The sequence below is a fragment of the Panthera uncia genome (genome assembly GCF_023721935.1).
Source record: "Panthera uncia isolate 11264 chromosome B2 unlocalized genomic scaffold, Puncia_PCG_1.0 HiC_scaffold_25, whole genome shotgun sequence".
NCBI lineage: Eukaryota > Metazoa > Chordata > Mammalia > Carnivora > Felidae > Panthera > Panthera uncia.
In genome coordinates this window covers 4,339,309-4,364,490 of record NW_026057581.1, presented here as the reverse complement: position 1 = coordinate 4,364,490, position 25,182 = coordinate 4,339,309, and the positions used below count along the sequence as shown (strand labels likewise).

The following is a 25,182-nucleotide window of genomic DNA, read 5'->3' as shown; positions in this document are numbered from 1 at the left end:
CGGGGCTCGAACTCATGAACTATGAGATTGTGACCTGAGCCGAAGTCAGATGCTTAACCAACTGAGCCACCCAGGCGTCCCTTTCCATTCTTTTAATATCCAAAAAATTAAGTCATGCATGGGTCTCCAGTCATCTAATTCCAATTCTACTACACAAAATATTTGAAAAAGGCACTGTAAGTCTTCACTGGAGAAACAGCACGATTGTATCTTTATTTAATGGCAAAAAAAAAAAAAAAAAAAAAAAAAAGAAAAAAAAAGAAAGGGAGAATAGTTCTGGGAATCGTAGGACTTAGCAAAACTTTGCCGTTGTCGTGAAGACTTAAAAGTAAAGCCTTCTACTTCTGGGCTGTTGGGACTAAAGAACTCAGCCGACCTGGGTTTGTGACCAGCAGCACCGCTTTGTAAGTGCAGCTTTGACACGTTGCTTGACCTCAGTGACCTCATCTGTAAAAAGGGGATGAAGAAAGGACAGAGCTCATAGGTTGCTGTGAATATTAAAGAGGTTAATGAATGTCAAATGCTTAGAACAGTGAATAAGCATTTGCTATTTTTATCGTTACAGGGATGAGAATGTATTATCAAGTCATTTTTAGTTTAATAAGATCTAGGTTGAGACTCCCTTGTGCACCTCCCAGAGGAGAAGAACTTCTCAGGAGTTGATTGCGTGAGTTTCATAATTTACCTAGGCACTCGTTTGTAAGTCCTGTGCATTCTCTAGTCTCTTGAAAGTTGAATTAGTAAACTGAGCTAGTGAGAGACTACGGAATATATGCAGAAGGGGACAAAAACTTGATTTTCCTATTTAAAACATGTAGTTGGTGAGGGTGGGGGGTGGTGAGCGCCTGGCTGGCTCAGTTGACAAAGCATGGGACTCCTGATCTCGGGGTTGTGAGTTCGCGCCCTACTTGGGGCGTTGGGGAGGGAGACTACTTAAAAATAAAATCTTTTAAAAAATGCATTTGGTATTAAATATGGTGCAGGACCCTCGGATATTTTACCCCCTGAGCAGGCAGTTTTAAAAGTTAAATTTCCGTTGTATGATTTGCTGGCGTTTTAGTCAACACCATCCAGGCAATCAGCCACTCTGAACATTTTCCTTTTTGAAGGATGTCATCCACACTGTATGTTTCTCAACCCTCTTCGCAGACTTTGGAATCGAAAGTACAGAGAACACTGAGTGTGGGTGTTGAGTACAATTGAAGGGGATGAGCACAATTCAGAATGTGAACTAAGTGACGTCTTTCAAAAATGACACAAATTCACATAAGAATGCATTTTGATCCCATGGAGGGATAGAATTTTTCTGTGCACCAAAAACACATCATTCGGCAGGATGGCTCTATTGTTTTTGTTAGCAATGCGGGCGTTCCAGCCCACGAGCAGACGCCCTCCAACTGTTCAGCCTGGGGTATTCGGGTGAAGAGGAGAGAGGACAACAGTGTGGTCAGGTGGCTAGACCCAGCCAGTCACCACATCCCAGCCCGCTGCCACCGTCCAGAGCTGGATTCCGGATTACGCTGCGTGCCATAATTAATATTCGCAGCAAGAGAGCGCAGTATTAAATTTACAGTTATGTTTCCATTAGTACTTCTGGAGTCAAGGAAAACAGTTTACACGAGAGCATTTGTCCCAGCAAAGCAGCAGACACGTAAACGCTGTGGTTGCAAGTATTCTGCATTTCCAGAGAGTGGACTCAAGCAATTTCATGCCATCGAAGTTCAAGCTTGACAGAGGGTCTCAAGTCTTACAGGATCTTAGGGAAGGCCATAGCCGTTGTCTTTGTGAGGGGTAGAGAGAAGCGGCAAGTAAGAACAAGGAAGCGGCAGGATCCAGAAGCTTGAACACACACGGGCACACAAAGACACATCAAGTTGTGTGGTATGTGGTTACAGAACCAGTCTATAGTCACACAACTGGTGTGCATCTCCTCCTTGGGACAATGACCTCTGTTTGGTTTCCTCCTCTGTAAAATGGGGATCATTACACCTATCTCTTAAAGTCCTTGTGAGGATTAAGGGACGCCAGACCTGTAAAGCAAAATGCCAGGCACGATGTGTGTACTCAGGTGAAACTGACGGCTGTCACGATCATCACCGTCATTGCCATCCTCATCAAAGTCAAGAATAAAGACACCAGCCGCCTTACCTAAAAATGAAAGTTTTATGTTCTTATGCTCTGATTTATTTTGAGAATCAGGTTGGTCTTGCTAGAGCCCCAAATCTCAAGTGGGAAATTCTGACACAGTAACAAGATTATTATGGACTTGCAACTCGGTCGTCTGAGCCGGGCTCCCCCGTGAGGGGTGCAGGGCCAAGCGGCGAGTCGTGCTCAACTGCCCCTGAAGACAAGATCTGATTAGGGCATGTAACTCTGCCCTAGAAAAGCAGGGTCACTGTTTTCCAAACAATACCAACTGAAGGCCAAGTATACATGTTCTTTTTCTCTTCATGAAGCGTCCTTAGGTTGCTCCTTGGGATCTTTAGTGGAACGCAGGGGAGGAATGAGAAAACAGTAGTGAAGTTCAACACACGAGGTGTCGCCTTTTGAATTTCACCGCAAGGCGTTGGTTCGTTGGTTTACCTAGCTCAGTTTAACCTCCTCTACCTATATTGGTTCCCACAAGGGAATCTGCCCTCTGGGGGACCGCTGTGCTTTGTATGTCCGTTGTTCTGATAGCAGTAACTTCAGTGATCATCTACCGTGGACCGCCTTTTGCCTGGCGTCAAGGAATTCGGAGCAAAGCCTACGGCTCAGTTGGACGTGAACATTCACTCAGAATACTGACATCTGGCTCCTCCTTTTGGTACTTCTTCAGTTTTTAAACTGCACGTTATTGTAGCCTGTCTCAAATTTTTGCAAAAGTCATAGAGTATAATTTTTCAAGCAGACGTTTATCAAGTCCTGTTCTTCTCTGAACGATTCTATACGAGTTTAAGCCGTCTATTGCTCGACAAAAGTCATGAGGATATTTCCATCCATGTCTAGTCAATGCCTCACAATTTGTCCAGATGCTTTGTTTTAGTTTTTGGAAGCCACTGGATCCCAGGGGTTCAGAGGCAGTGTGGAAGCTAGCGATCCTGGCTATAAATCCCCCATCAATGCTGACAAAGGAAATCATCATCATTCCCCCTGAATTATTCCCATAAAAGAAATTATACTCAGGGCCCGTCAAGATAACTTCCGTTGCACTGATTTGAAAAATGGGCACTTCTGGAAAAGATGAACTGGGAGTTAAGTCAGTAAATTAAAGCTATTGTTCTGGGAATCATTCAAATCCAGTCAGTCCAAATCTGAGGACTCTATTTGGGATGCAAATCGAAGGGAAAAAAAAATATCCCCCGTTTAACAAAGCAACGCAAGTTGGCATATCACACACTGTGGTTACTGCTTTAAATCTTTTCTCCTAGAGAGAGAAAGAGAGAGAGAGAGAGCGGCAAATCGTGCAAGGATTAAGCAGACCTGACACGATTCATTTTTCTTCGACTGCAGGTAATTACCCCATATAATTCTCGTCCGCATAAATTAAAACTGCATGAATTAACAATAATGCTGTTTTCCTACATTCAGTAACTAAGACAAAAGTGATCGGGGACGCTTTACCCGTGGGTATGGATTAGACAATAGTCTTTATGAAAGGGGACGAATGATTCCTTTTTTCTCTGCTTTTTCTCTTTCCCTCCCCCTCAGAGCGGTTCAGCTCTCTGAGGCATCGCGAGGGTCGGTCTTGCGCCATGAGAAAGGAGCCTCCTCACTGACAACGGTGTAATCTACCAAGATGTACTGATCACTCAGAATGGTGTCTGTTTCATTTCTCCAGCAGAGCATCTATGCAGACGCACCGCTTACCTCGCTGGAATCGTGAACGCCACGGCTGCCTAATGTGAAACAGCTTCTCGGCGATTACAGCCGAATGGCGAGGAGTCTCATTAGTGCCTGGATGTCAGCTGAGAACCTTGGCCTGCAAACCGCCTGGACAGACTCTGAGTTACTGAGTTGCTGCTCCAAGCGATCGGGTAACCGGAGTGCAGTTCAGCCGGCTTCCCGAGGGTGCTGCTAACCGGCGGTTAATTTCTGTGGGAACTCTGAACTTGGGGGTCTTTGTGTATTTACATCCACAGCCACAGCCCAGACTCGGAAGCCAGACGGCCCAGGTTGAAAACAGTGCTCTGCTCACACTAGTCTTGCTGGGCCTTATTTCTCTCATCTATACACCAGAGATGATAATGGGAATGACCTCAGTTTATTATGAGGACTCAGGGAATTAATCCATGTGCCAGGCACACTGAAAATGCTACTAGGTGGTAGCTATTCTTATTAAGATGACTATTATATAAAATGTTTTTCTTTAGATTGTTTCACAACCTAAGGGGGGTTTTCTGTCAACACGCAATATCACATACATGTACACGCATCTGTAAGTCAAGATTTGCATTTATTTTAAAAAATCGTGGGGCACCTGGGTGGCTCAATTGGTTGAGCGGCCAACTTCAGCTTAGGTCATGATCTCACGGTTCTCATGTTTGAGCCCCGCGTCGGGCTCTCTGCTGTCTTCTGATCCTCTGTCCTCCTCTCTCTCTGCCTCTCCCCTGCTTGTGTGTGCTCTCTCTCTCTCTCTCTCTCAAGAATAACAAACATTAAAAAAAATTGCCATGACTTCAGACACTCCGGTGCCCAGGAAGGCCTGGCCTCTGTACCACATTCAGGATCACGTGATTTACCTACAGGGAGATGATGGAGGGAAGGTCCTTTTTGCCACGTGTAGAATCTATGTGCTCAAGGTCTACCTGGGTCTATTTCCCACCCCCCCCTTGGATTTTAAAGGATGAAACTAGTTCCTTAAGTGAAAAACTACACATTTTCAGTACCTCTAGGTCGATAACCATATATTCGCACATATGGAAGCATCTTGGGTTGATGCAGACCCTTCGTCTCTTGCTTTGGCTATTTTCTTCCATCAGGGGGAAAGAGCCATTTTGCAGTGATCAGAGCCAAAAAAAAAAAAAAAAATTGCATCTGGAAAATATCTTATTGTGAAGAAACACACACTGAGGATCTTTTGAAAAAAGAAAACAAACAAAATAACAAACCCTTGAAAAAGAAACAGCACATATCATTTCTATCCTATTTTAGGCCAAAGACCATTATGACAAAATTCAAAGGTCAAACTTTTTTCGAAATGTCATGGGAGCCTGAAACGAGAGCAGTTCCTGACCTTTCTGATGTCATTACAGGGGGCAGGTTTCCACTTGCAAAATAAAGTATCAGACTGAGAGCACTGGCCAGGTAACGAGAGACAATAATCAGACTTTGGGCTCCCAGTGAATTTGGTTTCAAATAGGCCACCTTTCGGTGACTGAAGGCGGCGGGCAGGCAGAACAAATCACCTCTCCCTCTCTCCAGCTTAACACCGATTTTGCTACAGAGGCTAGTTGAGTGGACATCCTGGGGCGGACAGACCCCCATGAGGGTGTGGGAACACTCAGTGCTGACCCAGCCCCTTCTGCACACGCACACTGTCATCTTGGACAAGCTGTTTCATCCTGAAGTTTTGTGTCCCAGTGTGGGGGGCCAGGAGCATTACTGGGAGTCCCGCTACATCACAGGGGGCTGGGGTTTAAGTGGGACACGATGATGAAAGCTGCTGAAAATTGCAAACATCCACAGAACATATGACGGTACCACTCAGATAAACGTATTACCATATTCTAGCATCAAGGGGGTCTTGAACTTGGACTTCAGGAACGGTAAACTTTAGGTATCAGGGAAGGAGGCGTGTGCAGAAAAGAAGTGGTTAGGAAGCAAGAAAAAGAGAAAAAGAGAAGGCAGCCTGTGGGGAGCAGGGCCTCCAGCGTGGCGGACCGTACCTTGGGGACCAGGTCCCCGGGGCCCACCAGCTACTGTTCCAGGTCTTGTCCACCTCCTCAGAGGTCATTCCCCAATTTGAGGACGCTCCCCCCAGCACCTCTACTGGCCACATCGAGGCAGCTCTGCTTTAAAAAGAACTTATTTGGGGGCGCCTAGGTGGCTCAGTCGACTGAGCGTCTGACTTCGGCTCAGGTCATGATCTCATGGTTCGTGGGTTCGAGCCCCCGCGTGGGTTCGAACCCCCTGGGCTCTGTGCTGACAGCTCGGAACCTGGCACCTGCTTCGGATTCTGTGCCTCCCTCTCTCCCTGCCCCTCCCCCACTCGCGCTCTGTCTCCCTCTGTCTCAAACATAAACAAACATCAGAAAAAAATTTTAAAAAGAACTTATTTGGATTCTTGCTCATTTACCTGCTGGCTTCGGCAGTTTGAAAACCCTCAGGGCTACCAGTCCCGCGCAAACAAACCAAAACGTTTGGCTAAAATGTGTATACGTTTTAAGAATGAGTTTCTTAGGCTGATCTCCTACAGGAGAAGGCGGCTTTAGATTTAGATATGCTTCTACCGACAACTCTCGTGTTATCTCCTCCGATTGAAGAAATGTGACAGGAATAACACGAGACGGTTTTCATTTTCTGCATCTGACTGTTTGGACCAACGTAGGAAGGGTGTGTTGGGTGGAGATACGGTTGAAGACCCTTTGGAACGTATAATGTGCCCTACAGACTGACCGTATACAGTTAAGAGTTAAGCTACAGAACGTCGATATTTACCCCTAACACTGAGACACTTACGCACAATCTCTCCTTAATGCCACCCTGCCAACGATACATGACAAATCAGATAGTAACTTCTAGTATGGCAAACGGGCAACTATTCTGGTGCCTTTTCCTCCCCTCCCCCCATGCTTTAATGGCTTAATAACATTTGTCAAGCTTCCTAAAAATCTCAGGCATCCATTTCTGTTCTGCCTCATGCCACAGTCCCTCAGAGCAGGACGGTAAGGAGTGCTGTGCCCCCCCCCCCCCCCCCCGAGCTCCCCGTGACTTCCCACAGCAGCTGCACTGAATATACATGACTGGCACTCGACATCACTCCAGCCTTTGAGTCAGATGCCTCCCGACTGAAGCTGCGAAGCACAAAGGCGCATTTCCCAGAACCCCCTGCAACTCGGATCCCACACGTGATGCAAGGGGGCTTCCCCCGGGTGCACTTGCACGAGATTTGAAGGCAGTAGTGATGGGGACGCTGCAGGTATGTTTCCTGTGGCTGATGTAACAAATCAGCACACGTTTAGTGGCTTAAGACGACACACATTTATTCTTTTATAGTTTCAGAGGTCAGAAGTCTGACATGGGTCCTGCTGGCTAAGATCAAGGTTTCAGCACACGGTGTGCCCTTCGGGAGGCGCCAGGGGATTATCCATTTCCTTGCGTCTTCTGGCTTCTAGAGACCACCTACACTCCTTCTCCATGGCCCCCGGCTTCATCTCTCTTATCGCCATGTTGAATCTCTCTCATCCTGCCTCCATAGTCATGTGACCACAGCTCCTCTTTTAGAGACCCATGTAATGGGACTGGGCCCACCTGGAGAATCCAGGGTAATCTCAAGGTGCTGGACCCAATTACAGCTGCAAAGTGCCTTTTGCCACGTGAAGTAACACATTCACAGGTTCTGGGGAGCAGGATGTGGATATCTTTGGGGCGGGGAGCTTATTTTGCCGACTGTGCTGTACTTCTCCTCCTCTATGGTAACTACTGGTGACCACTCTCCTGGACCGTCTGGCTTTGCCGTGCTGCCTTCCCAACTGGCTGTTTTCTGGACCATGGCTGTGGCAGCCTCATTCGGGAGCTGGTGGCTTCTCCAATGGGCGGGCAGCTTCTTGATGATGGATCAGGCAGGGGCTCCATTAGTGACCCAACGTTACCGGGTGGCTTGGCGTGTGACCCAGCAGCTCCGTAAGCCATGTTATTTTATATCCTTTTCTGCCGAGTGGATCCTGTTGTCTGCATCTGAACCCAGACGCGTGGTCTCAGTGCTAGAACCTTGTGTGCGTCGCCCTCTCTCTTTTCTGAGCTCTGCTTATTTCTGAGGATGAGGCATCACCAAGACAACACGAAATCGGCTTAGCACTTGGGAAGGTAGGAATCATCCCAAAGTGGCTTCAAATGCTGCCAGTAACCTTCTAAGCTAAAGGTAAGGCATTGCTGCTCAAGGGTTAGCAGCTGGCAGTTGGCCTGCAGCCTTCGTGTACAGGAGTTAACCTTGAACCTCCGCATACAGCAGGGCACCTACTGTGTGTCACGTTAATCAGAAGGTAACCGGCGCAGTTAAGGCCAAGGCCACGTCACTCCAGGCCTTCGTATGTAGCAAAAAGTGGGGAACTCACAAGCTCCACTGGGAATAGCCTCTTGGGAACTGCACTAGCTCCACGAAACTTTGAATTTATCCCTCCAGTTCGGAGAAGGGAAAAAGCATGTGCCCCTGGTGTTCGTGTGTGCTGCTGTTGTGTTTATAAGGTGCCCTCCCCACCCCGCAGCAGGCTCCTGCCCTTGCCTCCCTTCTGAAACTCCTCCTAGAGGACAAGGACAGAAGGAAAGAAGCTCGAAGAGAATGGGGTCATTGTTCCTTCAGTTCCTTCCTGGACAATTTGCTTGAGAAGGAAGAGATCACCTCCAGGCTAGAGGTGAAGGCCAGTGGCATTCAATTCAAAAGAGAAACGACAGAAACGAGAAGGAGTGACACCACACTGGCTTTCTGCACGCAGGCTGCTTTTTGGAATGCTCAGCGCCGGCTTTGTTTCAGCATTTCTCGGCCTTATTAATAGCCCTGTTTCATAATTATTCCCATCTGACCTTCTCTGCCAGGCATTCCTCCGCACCGTCCCGAGCTTTCTTACTACCTTCAGTGTGGATCTTCAATCTGGGTCACGGGCAGTTGGTTAGTATTTGATGCCTGCCATTTGCTCCCCACACATGCAAAGCCCCGAGGGCACAGGAACAAGGGAAACAGAGCCTCTGGGTCCTCAGGGAGCTCACAGTCTTTCCTTTTCCATCCCATTTGTCTGTATGCCTACACCAGGCTCGGGAATGAAATCTCCACCGGCTGCTCCCATCACAGCCTTCTTCTCCTCCCCTGACCTCATAGCCCTTATTTCTAGGATGACCGTGTAACTTATTGTCCAAACTGGAACACTTCTGAGCGAAAGAGGGTGCTAGGAATAATTATGCTGCTGCGTCACAAGATGCGGACAGGGCAAACCAAGACGTGTGGACGGCACACTGCTCAACACGACTGGGTTCTTCCTACTTCTCTTCCAGACTGTGCACCCCCTGGAACCTACCTACAATCAGTATCTTACACTTTTATACTGAATGCAAACTCTAGCTTCGGCCCGAGCCCAGAACAGTTGCTCAGTAAACAGGTGCTTAAATCAAAAAAAAAATTTAGCACTCCCCTACATTACGACGTAACACTGCGGGCTTGGACTTCAAATCCACTCAGGAAATGAACATGACTGTTAATCACTCTATTATATTTTAGAATGCTGAACAGTGTGAAAAATATTTCTTTGTCTAAGACTCCCCCCTCCTTGCTCTAGCAGAGAGCGTGTTTTGGTCTCGCGGAACACGACACAGACACATTGCCCCTCCTCTGCTTTCACTGTTAAAAAAAATCTAATTTCCTTTTTAATTAGTGTAATGAACATGTGAAAATATTCAGTGTCACCTAAACAATGCACAATAAAATAAATTGCCGTGGCTTCTTTTCCTGATGGTGTCCAGCGTTTCCAATGAGGGAGGGCAACCCAGCGTCGGGCCATGCGTCAGATGATCTTTTCTAGAGAACCTGCGAAACTCTAAGGAAAACATCTATGATTTTTAGGGAACATTTCCAACGGAAGTGATGAGTGTACTGTGACCAAAGAAAACAGCAACAACAACAACTCCTGGCCATTCACGCCATTAACCCAGAGAGGAACTTGGTGGCCTCGGAGAGGAGATCCAGAGAGGGAAGCGGGCGTGTGGGTGTTTCCATATGAATTCACCGAAGATAAGCGTGTCGAGTGATTCCGCTTAGTGGGAACTCGAAGGCTTCCGTGTACACAATGGTGAGGTTTTCATTTTCAGGGGGAGAAAGCTGTCTCAAGAAACGATAAGGATATGATTTCACAAGTGGGGAGAAATGAAAAGCCAGAGGCGGGTTCCCTCCAGGGAACGGGGAAAGGCACACCATCGTTTTCCTTTCTGAACAGATCTTTCCAATAATCACACTGTGGGGTGTTTACGTGACAACTGCTTTATGACACCATTTTGCATCCAGATTTGCCTTTGGGGAGCCAATTATGTGTGGCTGGTCTCTCCGTACCTCCTCTCCCCACCCCCACCCCCGATTCCCTTGTTTCATTGTCTGTTTTCAGCTGGTATTCTTTTCTGGTTGAATGGCCACAAACACAAGCTGTCCATCTCCTCCAGCTCCTGGAGTTCGGCTTGGCAGATGAAAATAACCTTGGTAAAGAAGCTGTTCAGAAGCACGAGGCCCTGCACAGGCCACCAGTGCAGAGGAAGCTCAGATGGAAAGTCAAATCTGTTGCCCCAAGGAGCACCCATCGTGTTAAATCACACGGACTTTCACTTCTACACCGCTTCCTCCCAAGAAAAGAAACTGGTTTTAGACTTCTTACTTCTTTCCAGAATGAAAACAAAACAGCTTTTTTATTCCCCCCGCCCCCCCCCCCCAACCCGCTGAATGCAGTGAACAGTAAAAGACAACACTGGTTTGCAAACCCTTCGGCCCAAGGGACCATCGTTTGCTTCCTGCAACCACTTACTATAAATCGTGCGGGCTGTTCCGCTCACTGTGCATAACTGCCTTTGTCTGTGTTCTAGTCTCTTGACACTGAGGGATGAGCCAATAATCCGTGAATTAGACCAAAATATAACAGAGAGGTGACTTGGGTGCATTTGGAAGTCGGCGAGTGGTTGGTATCACAGCTGGGCAGGGGTTTTGCCATAGTAGGGATGTTTCCACTTAGTGACCTCAGATTCAGGGCAAGACACCGGCAGTCACGGGCGGGACCCCAAGCCAACGGACTTCAATGCTAAAGAGTGGGATTTTTATGTGAGTTTAGCTACCCCCATGTATAGATATAAATAAATAGCTCCCTCCAGGCCCCCTTGGCTTCTCTAGGTCACTTGTGAAAGGGGATAGGTCCCTTTTCTGCTGGAAATAATTTTACTTCGCAGTCCACAAAAGGAAGGAGAGCCATTTCTGGAATCTGTGTCTGGGTACTCAGAGTGCCATGAGAGTCCTCAGCGCATGCTTTCGGTTTTTCCCTGCTCTAGCTTAGTATTTCTTTATATTTATCCTAACGGTAAGATATTCAGAGCAAAATGTCATGTTGGAGTGTCAGAGACAGAAGCAATACTGATTGGGGGTCTTTTTGGAAAAGCCACACACACAGCTTGTGTTTACTAAACACATTCTCCAACGTTCAGGTTTTCAGATGTTTGGACAGACACGTGTTTTACCTTCTGGGGGAAGAGCCCTAGCTTGGCAGGATCTGAAGTGAAGGGCAGGCCAGGCACCGGAGGCTTGACCCTGAGGGCTGGGCTGGGAGGTGGCGGTGAAGAGGGGGGAGGCCCTTTTCCCTAGCTGCTGTTACCCTGGCTGGACCCACCCCTGCAATTTGCTCCTACAGAAGGGGAATGGTTACTGGCTGCTTCCTAAGTAACCACTGGAGAATAGCCTGGCCATGCTGGTTCTTAGAGTTCACAGTGACGCCACCTGCTTGTGACAGCCGCTAAAACAGATAGATGGAAACAATGGGGGAAGCCGGTGGTTGGTGGTTGGTAGCCGGGGAGCTCAAGAGTCTGGTCCAACAAGACTAGGGGAGCAAGAGGAAGCAGGCAGATAAGCCAATACTGGGGTGGGGGTGGAAAGGAGAGGAGGAACATTCTCAGAGCCAGAGAAACCTGGCAGAAAACAAAAAGGAAGGAATGACTGTGTGTCAACCAGGTAACACAGGGGCGAATGCTGGCACAAGAAGCCCAGCCCCAGCCCCGCAGAGAGGGCCAAGTGCAGTGTCTTTGGCAATGGGGGCAAGGGTCAGTCGCAGTCCTAGAACTTCAACCAAGGACACGGATCTGAGCGTGTAAGAGGTGGCGGCAGGAGGAAAGGCAGCCCGACGTGATTTCTCACACTGTCCTGATGGGCCCCCGCCCCCAATCAAAAGCTTCGACGTTTCCGCTCGGTCACTCGAGCAACACGTGGGTATCTCTGGGACGAGAACCTTCGAGGCCGCCAATGCCTTCTCTGAGACCCTCCCCCCGCCTCCATCGCCCGGCTCTCTGGGTTTTCCACCTGCTCTCCGCCCCCCGGGGAGCTGCCCCTTCGCACTGGGGACTCGCACCGGGCGCTTCTGGCACCGTAACATCTGGGTGGCTTCCGCCTGCGCAATTTCAGGCAGCGCCCGCTCCCTTACACGTGAGCTCTTCTCTCTCTGCTCCCTACCCCCCTGGGGAGGGGACAGGAGGCTACAGTGTCGCCGGTAACAGAGTTGCACTTGCTCTTCTCCTAACCCCTCCCAGGCCACGGGAACTTGCAGGGCGCTCCGGGTCCTCAGGTGCATCGCCCTTCCCCCCATCTTTGCAGACACAGGTCGCCCGCCGCGCTCGCCTCTTCTCCCGTTTGTCACCTCGCCCACCCGCGCCCTCCCCACCCGGGCAAGGGGATTTCAGACACGCGGGGAGGAGGCTGGGTCATAGCCGAGCTCAACCCCGGCAGCCTCGGGACAAGTTCAGACGCTGGACACCGAGATCCCAGCCCCGAGCGGGACTCAGAGCGCCGGAAGTCGCTGGGTGACAGCGGACCGCGGGACCCGCCCGAGGGCGTCCGCGCCCGCACCCCCGGGAGCCTCTCCCCCGCCCCCCGCTCGTCCGGCCGTGCGCCCCCCCCCCACCCCGCTCCAGGAACGCCGCGGGACCCGGGGCACTGCCGCGGGCTCCTCACCGTCCCCGCGGCCAGTCCTCCGCTCCCCCCGGGCGCCCCTCGGCTCCGCCTGCAGGGGTGCGTGTGCCCCTGTTCGCTCGGCAACTTCGCGCCCCTCCCCTGCGGGCAGCGGACGCGCGGACCCTCCCGGGCGCACGGACCTCAGCCGGGCTGCAGGCGGACCCAGCAGCCGGAAAGAACCCGCGAGAGGTGCACATACCTAAAGACGGAGGCTCCTTGTCATGACCGGGGGACCGGGGGCTCTCGGGCGTGTGTAAGAGCCTCCGGCCAACGCGACGCCCCGAGCCGCGCTCGCCCCGCGGGGGTGCGGGGACAAAGGGCCGCGGGGAGCCGCGGGGACCCTGCGCGCAGACCCCAGCCGCCCTCCCGCGTCCGCTCCCGGCAGCTGCGGCGAGGGGTGCGCGACGCTGGCGGAGCCGAGCGCGCGGGCGGAGGGGAGGGGGGGGCGGGGAGCCGGCGCAGGGGAGGCGCGGCCGCGGGCCCGGCGGCGTCGGCGGAGCGGGGAGGGGGCCGGGGGAGACAGCTGCTCGACAGTCGCTCGGGCCGACTCCGCCGGGCTGCGCTTTGCTACCCGCCTGCAGCCGATGGCGGGCGCGCGGGGGAGCCAGCCGGCTGCAGAGTGCACGGGGGCGAGAGGGCAGGGGAGGCCGAGGCGAGCGAAGACCCCTCCAGCTCACCTTTGGGGATTTGGGAGAGAGGCTGTGCCTGGAAAACGCGCGGGGGTGGGGTGTGGGGCGGCAGCGGCGGTGTGTGTTTGTGTGTGTGTGTGTGTGTGCGTGTGTGTGGTTGGGGGTGGGGTGAAGTTGGTTGCTCAAGGTAAGAGTTGTGTTGGAAAGCCCCCCGGGGAGGTCGGCCTTGAGTGGGCACTGCCCTAGGCTTGTTTGGGTAGACAGATCCTGTAATGGTGGGGAGAAACGGTTTTTATTTTGTTTTGCTGGATTTGACCTTTGGGAAACACATTCCCATTTTGGAGTGGGAACTCTAGGAGACCGGGAGTCTCTAAGGCCCCAGAGATGAGGTCTCTGCCACCTGCTTAAACAGGTGTGCTGTGCTTCAGTTTCCTCATCCGTAAAGCCACCGTCCTGTACAAACTGTGGCTTTAGGATACGTGAAACAGAACAGCACCGCCAGCCCCAGCTTGGGATTCGGTAACTTTGTGAGGGAGCTCGTACGAATGGATGAGCTTTGTGGCCCCTGGGTGGCTCAGTTGGTTCAGCTTCCCACTTCGGCTCAGGTCACGATCTCTGGGTCTGTGGGTTCGAGCCCCGCCTGGGGCTCTGGGCTGACCGCTCAGAGCCTGGAGCCTGCTTCGGATTCTGTGTCTCTCTCTCTCCCCCTGCATGTTCTTGCTCAGTCTGTCTCTCAAAAATAAATAAACATTTAAAAATTAAAAAAAAAAAAAAAAGGAATCCATGAGCTTAGACAATGAGCAAAAGGGAACATTCCAGAAGACTGTGTCAACACCAGAACACCTATATCCAGTTGTGGTAAGGAGACTGCATATTCCCAGGCCCGGAGTAGGAACAGCCAAAAACACAGCCTGATCAACTAATCACAACCCACCGAAGGATACAATAGAAGCAGAGGGTGCCGGATGCCTAGAAATGCCACCCAAGGGCAAGCACTGGTCACCGTGTCTCTGCTTTAGACCGGGAAAGGCAGTGAGTGCCTTGACGTCTGAGCCTTTGGTTTTTCAAGACACCACCTCTCTTTGCCCTTCTTTTGACTTAACAAAATAGTTTCTGACAGCACTCAGTCTTCCCACGCGGGCGCTCCTTCAGAGGAGAAAACGTGTGCACCACATGACGGGAACGTTCCAGTCTGTGTGGCCAGCTAGTCTTTGTATGTTTTCAATAGTGGTATTCTTTTCTTTTTAAATTTTTTATTAAAAATCTTTTTAAAAAATGTTTATTTAGAGACAATGCGAGAGACAGAGCGCGAGCAGGGGAGGGGCAGACAGAGGGAGACACGGAATCTGAAGCAGGCTCCAGGCTCTGAGCTGTCAGCACAGAGCCCGATGCGGGGCTCAAACTCACAAACCGTGAGATCATGACCTGAGCCGAAGTCAGACACTCAACTGATTGAGCCACTCAGGCGCCCCCCCTTTTTTTTAAGTTTATTTATTTATCTTCAGAGAAAGAGAGCCAGGGCAGGGCACAGAGAGAAGGAGAGAGAATCCCAAGGAGGTTGTATGCTGTCAGCACAGAGCCCGACACAGGGCTTGAACTCACGAACCGTTAGATCGCGACCTGAGCTGAAACCCAAAGTCGGATACTTATCTGGCTGAGCCCCCTGGGCGCCCCTCAATATTGGTATTCTGGTCAATAGGAAAGTCCCTCGTGAAGTTGGTTGACTTGAGCCAGTCCTTGCTATGTCGAACACTCCAGTTCGTTGACGGGCTTCTTCTATCCTTGGGTTCGGAATGGGTACTTCACAGTATCATTTATTCCTGACTATAATTCTGCAGTAGGCATTATTACACTCACTTCATGGATGGGAAAACCAAGATTCAAGAGCGTTAATGTGACTTGTCCAAGGTGGTGTTTTAAACAGCGATGTTTGTGACAATTTGTTATACGGCAGCAGATGACCAATACAGAAAGAGCAGTCTATTAAAATATGAATATGTTGTGGTCACTCTCCTGCTTAAAACCCTGTATTCCCCATTTCGTAGGGTAAATCCCAACTGCATACAAATGCTCCCAAGTCCTTGCGGCCTGGGGTCCCCCCCACCCCCTTACTAAGCTCCAGCCACAAGGGCTTTCTTTCAGTTCAGTAAACAAGCCCGAGCCACTGCTCAGAGAGGTCTTCCTTGCCCGCCCACGTCTCTAAGTATATCCTTCCCTCCACTTATTCTTTTTCAAAATCCTCTTTTTTTTTTTAGCACTAATTATAAATTGTAATGGTCTGATTTGCCTTTTTGCTCGTTTCTTGTCTCTCTTTCCCAGGCCCGTGAGATCATATGGACGGAGAGCATTTCTGTCTTAGGTGCCGTAACCCAGCACAGGGCAAGAGCTCGGTACCTTCCTCCCATTCTGGAGCACTCCTTCTTCTTGGTGGGTCCTTTTATTTCCCTTGTGAACCCCGCCCTCCCCGGCAGCCTCTATCCATCTTTGTAATCTTTACCCCTGTCCCCATATGGGATACTCATCAAGATCCAGTTTAAACAGTCCAGTCTGTTTCTGCTTTTCCGGGGTCCCTTGTCCCCCTTTCCTGCTGTCCTCACCACAGAACTGTCACAACATCTTAGATCTTAGCATCTCTGGACATGCAGTGCCCCTTGTACCTTGGGTTGTAGCTATTTGCTACATCAGACTAGAGTCTGATGCTTCCAGACATTTCTGCATTTACCTCACTCCGGACAAGAACACCTGGAGAGGAGCACAGAGGTGCAGTAGGAATTTGGGGAGAAAGGGGTAAAGAGCTATTGCACGTTAGCCTTGGTGCTGATAGGGCTGTGCGGTGGGGGGCAAATATCCACCCTTGGGGATAGTAGACTTCTCATCTCCCCCCCATACTCATCCGCTCCGGCTGCCGTAACAAAATCCCACGGACCGGGGAGCTTAAAGGACAGACGTTTATTTCCCCACAGCGCTGGGGGCTGGAAGTCCAAGATCAAGGTTCTGGCTGATGTGGTTTCTGGGGAGGACTCCCTTCCCCGCTTGCCGAAGGCCATCTTCTCCCTCCGTCCGCACACCGTCTCTCCTCAGTGCGTGTGCAGAGACAGCAGTGAGCTGTCTGGTGTCTCCCGCACGAGGACGCTCGTCCTCGTGCATCGGGCTCCACCCTCACGACCTTATTTCCCTTCAACTACTTCCTTACTCCAAATACAGCCAGACTGGGAGCGAGGGCTTCAACACGGGAATCTGGGGGAACACAAATGTTCAGTCCACGACACCCCCTTCCCAACTCCCTGCCTTCCTGATGAGGCACGGGGCGGTTGTAGACGTCACACAAATTTTATGGGGGTGGGGGGGAGCGGGCGGAGGATGAAAAGAAGGATCGGCATTGTCTCACTTGAGCCGACAACAATCCCTTTTTCTATTACTGTCCCCATTTGAAAGATAAGAACGCTGATGCTCTGACAGGTTAGAAAGTAACATGGTGGCTGTCACAAAGGTGGGGCTGTTACTCACAGTCAGAGGTGACACACATTTGGCGCTCTGTGTGCTCTAGGACATTCTACTCCCCACCCCGGTTTCCCCCTTTGGGCTTGGGTAGGTTGCTGGGGCTCGGGTGTGCGGGTGGGGGCAGGGGTGGGCACATTCAGAGCTAGAGGCCAGGGGACTGGGAGAGGCATGGAGGGACTGGGCAGCACAGGTCTACGCAAGCAGGACACAATCCTTAGTGGAGTGTCTAGTGCGAATCCCAGAGCCCAAGGGCGCATAACCAGATCGAGTCCGCACCAGGACCAAGGTCTCCCGGTGCGTAGTCCAGCCACCTTCACGCTCCCTCTCCAATCACTGCCCCTGCTGTGGTCACTCCAGGGTTCATTCCTGGGTGGTTATTTCCCCTGTCTCCCCACTCTCTCTGTTAGAACACCACCTCCTTCTTCCAGGGATCCCTATGATAGCCTAACCAGGATGCTTCTATCGCAAGACGTCACTGATGCGAGCAATCGGAGACTCCTTGGTTGAGCCCTTGTAAGTTCGTCCAGGGACACAGCGACTCCCAGAGCTGGTCCGGCACTGGGGGTGGGGATATTAGAGAAAACTCTGCTAGTTGTGGGACTTTACATCACTCTTTCCTGCCAGTGGAGAGACATGGTTCTCCTAGGGGAGAAAGAGTTTGACACAGACACCCTCCTCCCCTCCACTGATGTCAGTCCTAACTGAAAACACCCCAAGGTACCGGAGAGAGCTGTTGTTTCAACTAAGGGCAGGAGACACGGAGGGGGACACGAAGGTAACCCATCTCATGGAGCGGGGCATGAGGACACTGTAAATAACTGGGGTGGGTGTTATGAGAGAGGAAGGAGTACGGATGCTATGGGAACAGCGATTATTTCTGGTTCCATAAAACAGGGCGTTTGAACTTCAGCAGTACTGACAGGGGTCTCTTTCAATCACTGAATTTTATCCCACTTTTCCCTCATGGGCATTGGTTCAAGCCAGGTTTGGGTTGGGGAACGGCATTGGCCCAGCCAGCCTGGGGGTTCTTTCTGCCATCAGTCCATCCTCGTAAACACACAGTTCCTTGGGGAAAGCAGAGGAGCATCTAAAAGGCAACCAACTTATTTTCCGGACTTAGCGATTCAGATATTTAATACAGAACTCGGAGCACGCCCGGAGACCCGCTGGGGCCACGAAGCGACACTGATGGAAGGTGTCGGAGATTCCGTGACATCTAGTGACCCCTCTCCATTTACACTCCTCTATATTCCTTCTGCCCATGATGCTAGTGCATTCTGGCTTCTCCTCTTGGTCCAGGGGGTAGCCAGATACACGTGAGATGTAAACTCTCTTCATAACTGTGGTGCTTAGTATCCATGTGGACAGCAGATCTAACATCCTGATTTTGGAATTCCTTCTCTACTCTTCTGACCTTCCTCCATAGGCATCCGACCACCCAAGTGCATGGCCAGATCACGGCTTGGAAGGCTGCCAGCCCTAAGATTCTTGAACCCCTTCCTTATACTGTAACTCTCTTACCCCCTGCCTTGCTCACATCTGCTGAATTCTTCATTTGCTGCTCTGATCAATCTTTCTCTATTCCTTTTTGTTTTTCATTTGCTAACTTAGGAAGTGCATGAGAAGCACTGTGGGGAGGAGTTTAAAGTGCAGATTTTCGAGTTACCCTCTCTCCCGTTCCAATTTAGTCATTAAAAAAATTTTTTTTAACGTTTATTTATTTTTGAGAGACTGAGAGAAGGAGCAGGCACAGGGGAGGGGCAGAGAGAGAGAGAGAGAGAGAGAGAGAGACAGAATTTGAAGCAGGCTCTAAGCTCTGTGGGGCTCAAACTCATGAGCCGTGAGATCATGCATGACCTGAGCCAAAGTCAGATATTTAACCGACTGAACCACCCAGGAGCCCCTCCAATTTAGTCATTTTAACAGGCGCACGGACAACTCTGGTGCCGTTGTCTCAGAAGGCACTGTTCTGGATAAGACCCAAGCAGGTGCCCAGTGCACTTGGCACTATAGTGTGGTTCTAGAAGCTTCTTCAATACACCCTACCACCCTTAGGGCACTGCTGGCCCTGAGTTTGGCTCTTCCAGCTATGCTCTGTGTCCAAGGAACAGCCCTGTAGAGAGTCTCGCACTTGGTGACGCTTAGGTTCTATTTTGGTTCTGCCAATAGAAAGCTCAGGGCAGATCTTGACCTTTGAAATCTCAGTGTCCTCACCTGTCGAATGAAGGGTTTGCCAAGTGTCCTTTCGGCTCTGACATTTGACATTTTATGCTGCCACAGTTTTTGCTCGAATTTCCCACTGCCTGGAAATTCTCTGCTGAGAATCACCCATCGCTTTTTCTCTGACCTTTGATGTTTGTCTCTAGAAATCCTGCCTCCCCTATGAAGCCCTGTTCACACACCGCCTCCTTCGTGGAGCCTTCCCTGGCCCGCCATGCTGTCCCTGCATTCTCCTGGAAGTACGGTGTCCCGTGAGCACAGACCCAGTCACATAATTTCTTTCCGTTACAGATCTTTGGTCCACTTCTCCTCATTAGTGCCTATGTCCCTTGATGTCGGGAACCATGCTGCTTTCAGTAGTGGAAGCTTTGTATTAACGGGTGTAGAGGACAGTCAGTAAACACCGACCGCGGAATGACAGCATAGCATGGGCCCTGCTGGCTTTCGTCACCGTTTCCCCCGGAAAAGAGCATAATATGCCCGCATTGATTGATGCCAGAACTATACCTACAGAAGCACGCTTTAGCTCGACAGATGACAGCCGGGTCCTGCTGACTGCTTTCTGAACTGCGGAGAGCAAGACCCCATTTTCCTTTGCCTGTGTCTGGAACTGATGATAAGGTTCTCAAGGGAGCAGACGTCTCAGGCTGTGATTTCCTTACCATTGTCACACGTATCTGCTTGCACAATGGGAAACGTGTTTGGCCAACGTCCTTAGCGTTTGAGTGCGTCCCAGGAATGAATGTCTCAGGGGTGCTGAAATCAGGCCTATGCACTTGGGCATCTGATCGCGACCCTCCACCCACCTCCACCCCTGCCTCTAGCTTCCACACCAGGTGACCTGGAAGGCGATGTGGGTAGGAGGTAGTGAGCAGAATGTTTCCCGGCAAGAAACAAAATGTGCCCTAAATGTAGCCAACAATCCCCTTCTATCCAGAAACTTGAGATTAGATGCTCAGACATTATGTTACAGCGGACGTAATTCTCTGCTGTAATATCATTTGGATTAAAAAAAATTTTTTAATGTTTATTTCATTTTTGAGAGGGAGACAGAGATAGAGCATGAGTGAGGGAGGGGTGGAGACAGAGACAGAGAACTGAAGCAGGCTCCAGGCTGTCAGCACATAGCAGGATGTGGGGCTCGAACCCATGAACATGAGATCATGAACGGAGCCAAAGTCAGATGCTTAACTGACTGAGCCACCCAGATGCCCCCGTTATAATACCATTTGGACCAGCAGTTACCAATTTTTTGGTCTCAGGACCTATTACACAATAACATAAGCTAGACAAGTCATTTTATATTTTACATAATATGTATGTATATGTGAGATATATACATATATGTATATGTATGTATGTGTATATATATATATATATCACACACACACACGTGTGTGTGTGTGTGTGTGTGTACACATAACATAATCTAGGCCAAATCCCTTCACATTTAACAAAATTATTGAGAGTGGTGCCTGGCTGGCTCAGGAGGTAAAGCATCTGACTCTTGATCTCTCAGGGACATGAGTTCAAGCCCCACGTTGGGTGTGGAGCCTACTTAAAAAAAAAAATTACGGAGGACCTCAGGGAGCTTATGAAAGAGTGTTGGGAAACATCAGGGGTCCTCAGACCGCATATTGAGAAGCTCTGATCTACCCTGACCAACATTTTGGCAGAATGTTAACTTTGCAAATTCCTAGAGCCGCACATACTTTAACACGGAAGGTAAACAGTATACGTTTAATTCACTAAATGTTATTGCACAAAGATGTTAAACTATAAAATAATTTAAAAATGGCTGCAGAAGTGATTGGAAACCGTCAGCACATATGTGTAGACATAATGCTAGGCATTTGATACGGGAGCTTTCTTGAGGGTTCTAAATGGACTCAGTTTAGAGGAAATCTGCCCCCTTTTCCTCATTAGCAGGGAAGCCATAAAAGAAGAGCCTTGTCCTTAAGGTTCTCCAAGGTGATTTATTGATTTACCTATTGTAAATAGTTGCCTGTTGATGATTGAAAAAAATGTAAAATCTGCTTGTATTCATATTTAAAAATTCTTCTTTTTTAAAATATTATTTATTTTGAGGCAGAGAGAGAGAGAGAGAGAGAGAGAGCGAGCGGGGAGGAGCAGAGAGAGAGGGAGAGAGAGAATCCCAAACAGGCTCTGCATTGACGGAGACGGGGCTGGAACCCACAAACCAGGAGATGATGACCTAAGCCCAAAACAGGAGTCAGCCGCTTAACCAACTGACCCACCCACGCACCCCTCAAATTCTTCCTTCTGCAGATCACTCGTTTAGTTGTTGTCATGTCCCTTTCCATTTTAGGCCAGAGCCACTGTTGCACAAGACCCCGTTCAATCCCTTTCCTTCTTACCACCCCAGTTATGCAAAACACCTTCCCGGACGTCAGTCCCTCCCTGATTCGAAGAGCGAAACTGTTAACGTCAGGAGGGGACTTCAGGAGGCAGCACAGGCCGGGAAGCCACATTATCGAACGCTCTGTAAAGCCTCACCATCATCACGGACGTTACTTGGGAGTCCAGTTCGGTCTGAACCAGGTCCCTGTGAGCTGAAGCGAGTGGTCACCACTCCTGGAGCGCTGGTAGAGCGAGCTGCAGCGTGTGGGACAGCGGGGGACGCAGGAGAAAACCCCCAGGACCAGGCAGGTACTCTAGACCCCGCTCGTGGGCTCCCAACTGCTGGGCGGGAAGGCCTGTGTTCCTTCCTCCAGGCCTGGAAACCATTCGCCACCCTTGCTAGCTTCCGGGTCCACGCCTCTGTCCTTCCTACGTCATCCTTTCACAGCCTACGCCCCTCACCCCAATGCACATTTTACCCAAAATCAGGATCGTCCCCCACCCCCCACCCGGTTTCATCTTGCAGAGGTGAGAGTGGAAATCCGACTCCCCAGGCACAGCTGGCTCAACCCATAGAACCTTCTTTGGCAGCAGGAACCCGGCCTGGCCCCGTGTCCCCGCTTCCCTTCTTTGCTCACACTCAATCCACGGCTCCAGCGGCTGTGGATGGGGGCTGTGACGCCAGGACAGGGCGCTGTCCCCCTCCATAATTAGCCAGGCAGCAAGGCTGCTGCAATGTCCCTCCGTTGACAGTGCTCTTGAACCGAATAAATTATTCACGCCACCAAAGTGTAATTGGCTGCCACGTTCAAAATAGGTCATTCACACTCAGGCTGCTGGAGGCGAAGATTTCGCGGCGATGGCAGCAAATCCGAGCGCTTAGGTTTAAGCAAATCTCCAGAGAAAGTGGCTTCTCCAAGCAACCCCCCCGCCGTTACATATCTTTCATCGAATCCTGGTGACGTTCATTAGCGGCAGCGTGAAGAGGCTGAAACAGCTATCTGCAGGCAGGCTGGGGTGCCCGGGGTGCGGGGTGGGGGTGGAAGGCTTTGTTCAGCCTCTTCCTGCGCTGACACTTTCTCCGTGAGCCTCAAGGGGCTCCTTGGGGAAAAGCAATGTGAACACGTGCTCGTGTTTGTTCTTTGCGCCCAAGACGGTGGCCAAGTCAGAAGGAGGACGTAACCGCTGGGCACCAGCAGGTTTTACAAGCGTGAATGTACGTGCACAGGCCTGTCCGAGGAGTGCCTCTCAGCCCCGGGTGAGAATTCAAGGTCAACAGCTGTGGCTGCGTGCCCCTGCGTTTCAGGTCCGAATTCACAGACATTTGGGCCTCTTTGCTGCTCAGAATACACTTGCCCTCTTGTTGGCATAGATGTGCCATTCAGCTCAAGTGCCTGCTGGAGTCCAAATATTTGACCGGCTATTTGAGTGTTTGGAGAGTTGCTCATGTGTTGATGCGTTCCTTTAATGGTTTTTGAGGATACCACAGATTATCTTACAGGAGGAAGAACATTTCCCCCCAGGATTAGAACAAAGAGAAGCGGTTGAACATGTAGCTTGGGGGGTTTGACTTAAAATAAAAGCGATTGCGCTGGTTGCTAGCTCTTGACTGAGAAATGGATGTGTAACTGAGAAAAGCTGATAAATCTCCTTGGGGAAGGGAAAGAAGAGAGTTTAGCAGTGGGATTGACCCCTCGTCTGCCTTCTATTAGGAAGATAGACTGGAAATCTCTTCAGGTCTCCTCCGGCAGAGGTTCTATGCATGTGTAGCCTCGGAGCAAGACGGAGAGAAATGCAAGCGTTTCACTTGGTAAGCGTAGCACCCAATGTCAGGGGCCACGTTTGGACGCGCCTCCACGACTGTCAGCTTCGCAAGGGCATCAAGCTCTCGCCTTCAAATATGCACCTGCGAGAAGTCTGCCCTGATCACCCAGCCCTTCCCCTCTGATCTGCCTTTTAATCTCCCTTTCGTGTCTGTAAACACCTCGTATTGCGTTCTTGAACGCCTGGTTTTATGGAACAGCCTGTATAGGATCCTCTTAAGCTAGAGATGTGTCTGTGAGTAACTTTCAGTTATGCATATGCCGCTCTATCGTCAACGGTGCCACAGATGTTTCCTGAGTGCCCACTATCCTGGGGCCTTGGAGTGGGACTTCGTCAGGTCAGCCACTATCTATACACCATGAACGTCACTGTCCCGAACCGGGCTCCCGGCCATGGCCCCGGCCATGGCCTGCTCTTCCGCACCTCCAAGCCCCCTCCTCCGGCAGCCTTCCTCCTCTGAGTAAAGAGCCCCATGATCCTTCCAGATGCTTGGGCCAAAGCCTTGGAGTTGTCCTCGGCAACTCCCCCCCGCCCCTCACCTACAGAATTAGTTAGTGTCAGGCCTGGGAAGGGCCCCATCAGCTCTCTTCTGGAATATCTCAAGTCTCCCAAGTGGCCTCCCTGCCTTTGCCCTCCAAGCCCCCACCTTTATTTTCAAGACAAGTCAGAATGATCCTTTTGAAACGCAAATCAGATTATGGCACTTTGCTCAACACCCTCTAAAGCCTTCCATCCCCACAGAGCAAAACCTCAGACCCTTACAACGGCCTGGAGGACTTTACAAGGGCTGGACGCCCCCCTCCACCCCCCACCGGCCACCCCTGGATCTCATCTTCGCTGCTCTCTGCTCATGCACGTTGTGCTGCAGCCACGCCGGCCCCTGGCTCCTCCTAGAACACTCTGCCCCAGAAGTGCGGGACAGACCTACAGTTCATCAAGCCTCCGGGTCTTTGTCAGCAAAGGCCTCCCTGACCACCATGTTCTATCCTTCTCAGCCGGCACTCAATTTTTCTTCATAACGCTTCTCTCCTCTGACACATCCTATCTTTACTTGCTTGTCTAGCGTCTGGCTGCCTTTCACTACAATACAACTTCATGAGGGCTGGGCTTTGTTATGTTTCACTGCTGGCCCGGGAGCCGACAAGAATTGAACCTAGCTCATGGTAGACATTCAATACGTTTTCTCTAAACAGCCAAAAAAGTAAATCTTATATGCCTCCATGGTTCATAACCTCCTGAGGGGGACTGCCTCTTCTGATGATTGCGACTCCTTTCAAGAGCTTCCTCAGGAAGTGCTCATCTCAAAATATATTTACGCAGAGATTCTAAAAACTGATTCCCAACCAGGCAGAAATTGGTGGAAAGAATTCCCATACCTGACTCTTACACATTTGTTTCGAAGAACACAGTCTTTCTAGGATCGTATCAGGTACGCCCAGCCGTGGTCAGAATCTGCTCCCCGGAACCACTTCTGTCTCTCACGGAACTTCCGTCCCTACGTTAAATTTATGTGATTCAAGAAAAGGCAACTGTTCTGCAGACTTTCAGGAACCACCCGGTACTTCGCTGTCTTGTTTGTTTGTTTTAGTGTAGCTATTCCTAACTCTTTTTTAAAACAATGTGGAGATATATACATGTGGTAAAATACACAGAAGACTAACCATCTTAATAATTAAGGGTACAGCTCAGTAATATGGAATACATTCACGCTTTCTACCACCCTTCTCCAGAGCTCTCTTCATCCTGCAAAACTGAAACTCTACCCTTAAA

The 25,182-nt window shown here is 50.4% G+C and overlaps 1 protein-coding gene across 1 annotated transcript in view; it reads right to left on the bottom strand.

Moving 5' to 3' along the window:
- Nucleotides 1-13,284, bottom strand: part of RIPOR2 (RHO family interacting cell polarization regulator 2) — a 98,971-nt gene extending 85,687 nt beyond the window's left edge. The window contains exon 1 of the mRNA XM_049611338.1: nucleotides 13,077-13,284. The gene's annotated coding sequence lies outside the window, so the exon portion shown is untranslated. The remainder of the gene's footprint in view (nucleotides 1-13,076) is intronic.
- Nucleotides 13,285-25,182: the final 11,898 nt, after the last annotated feature.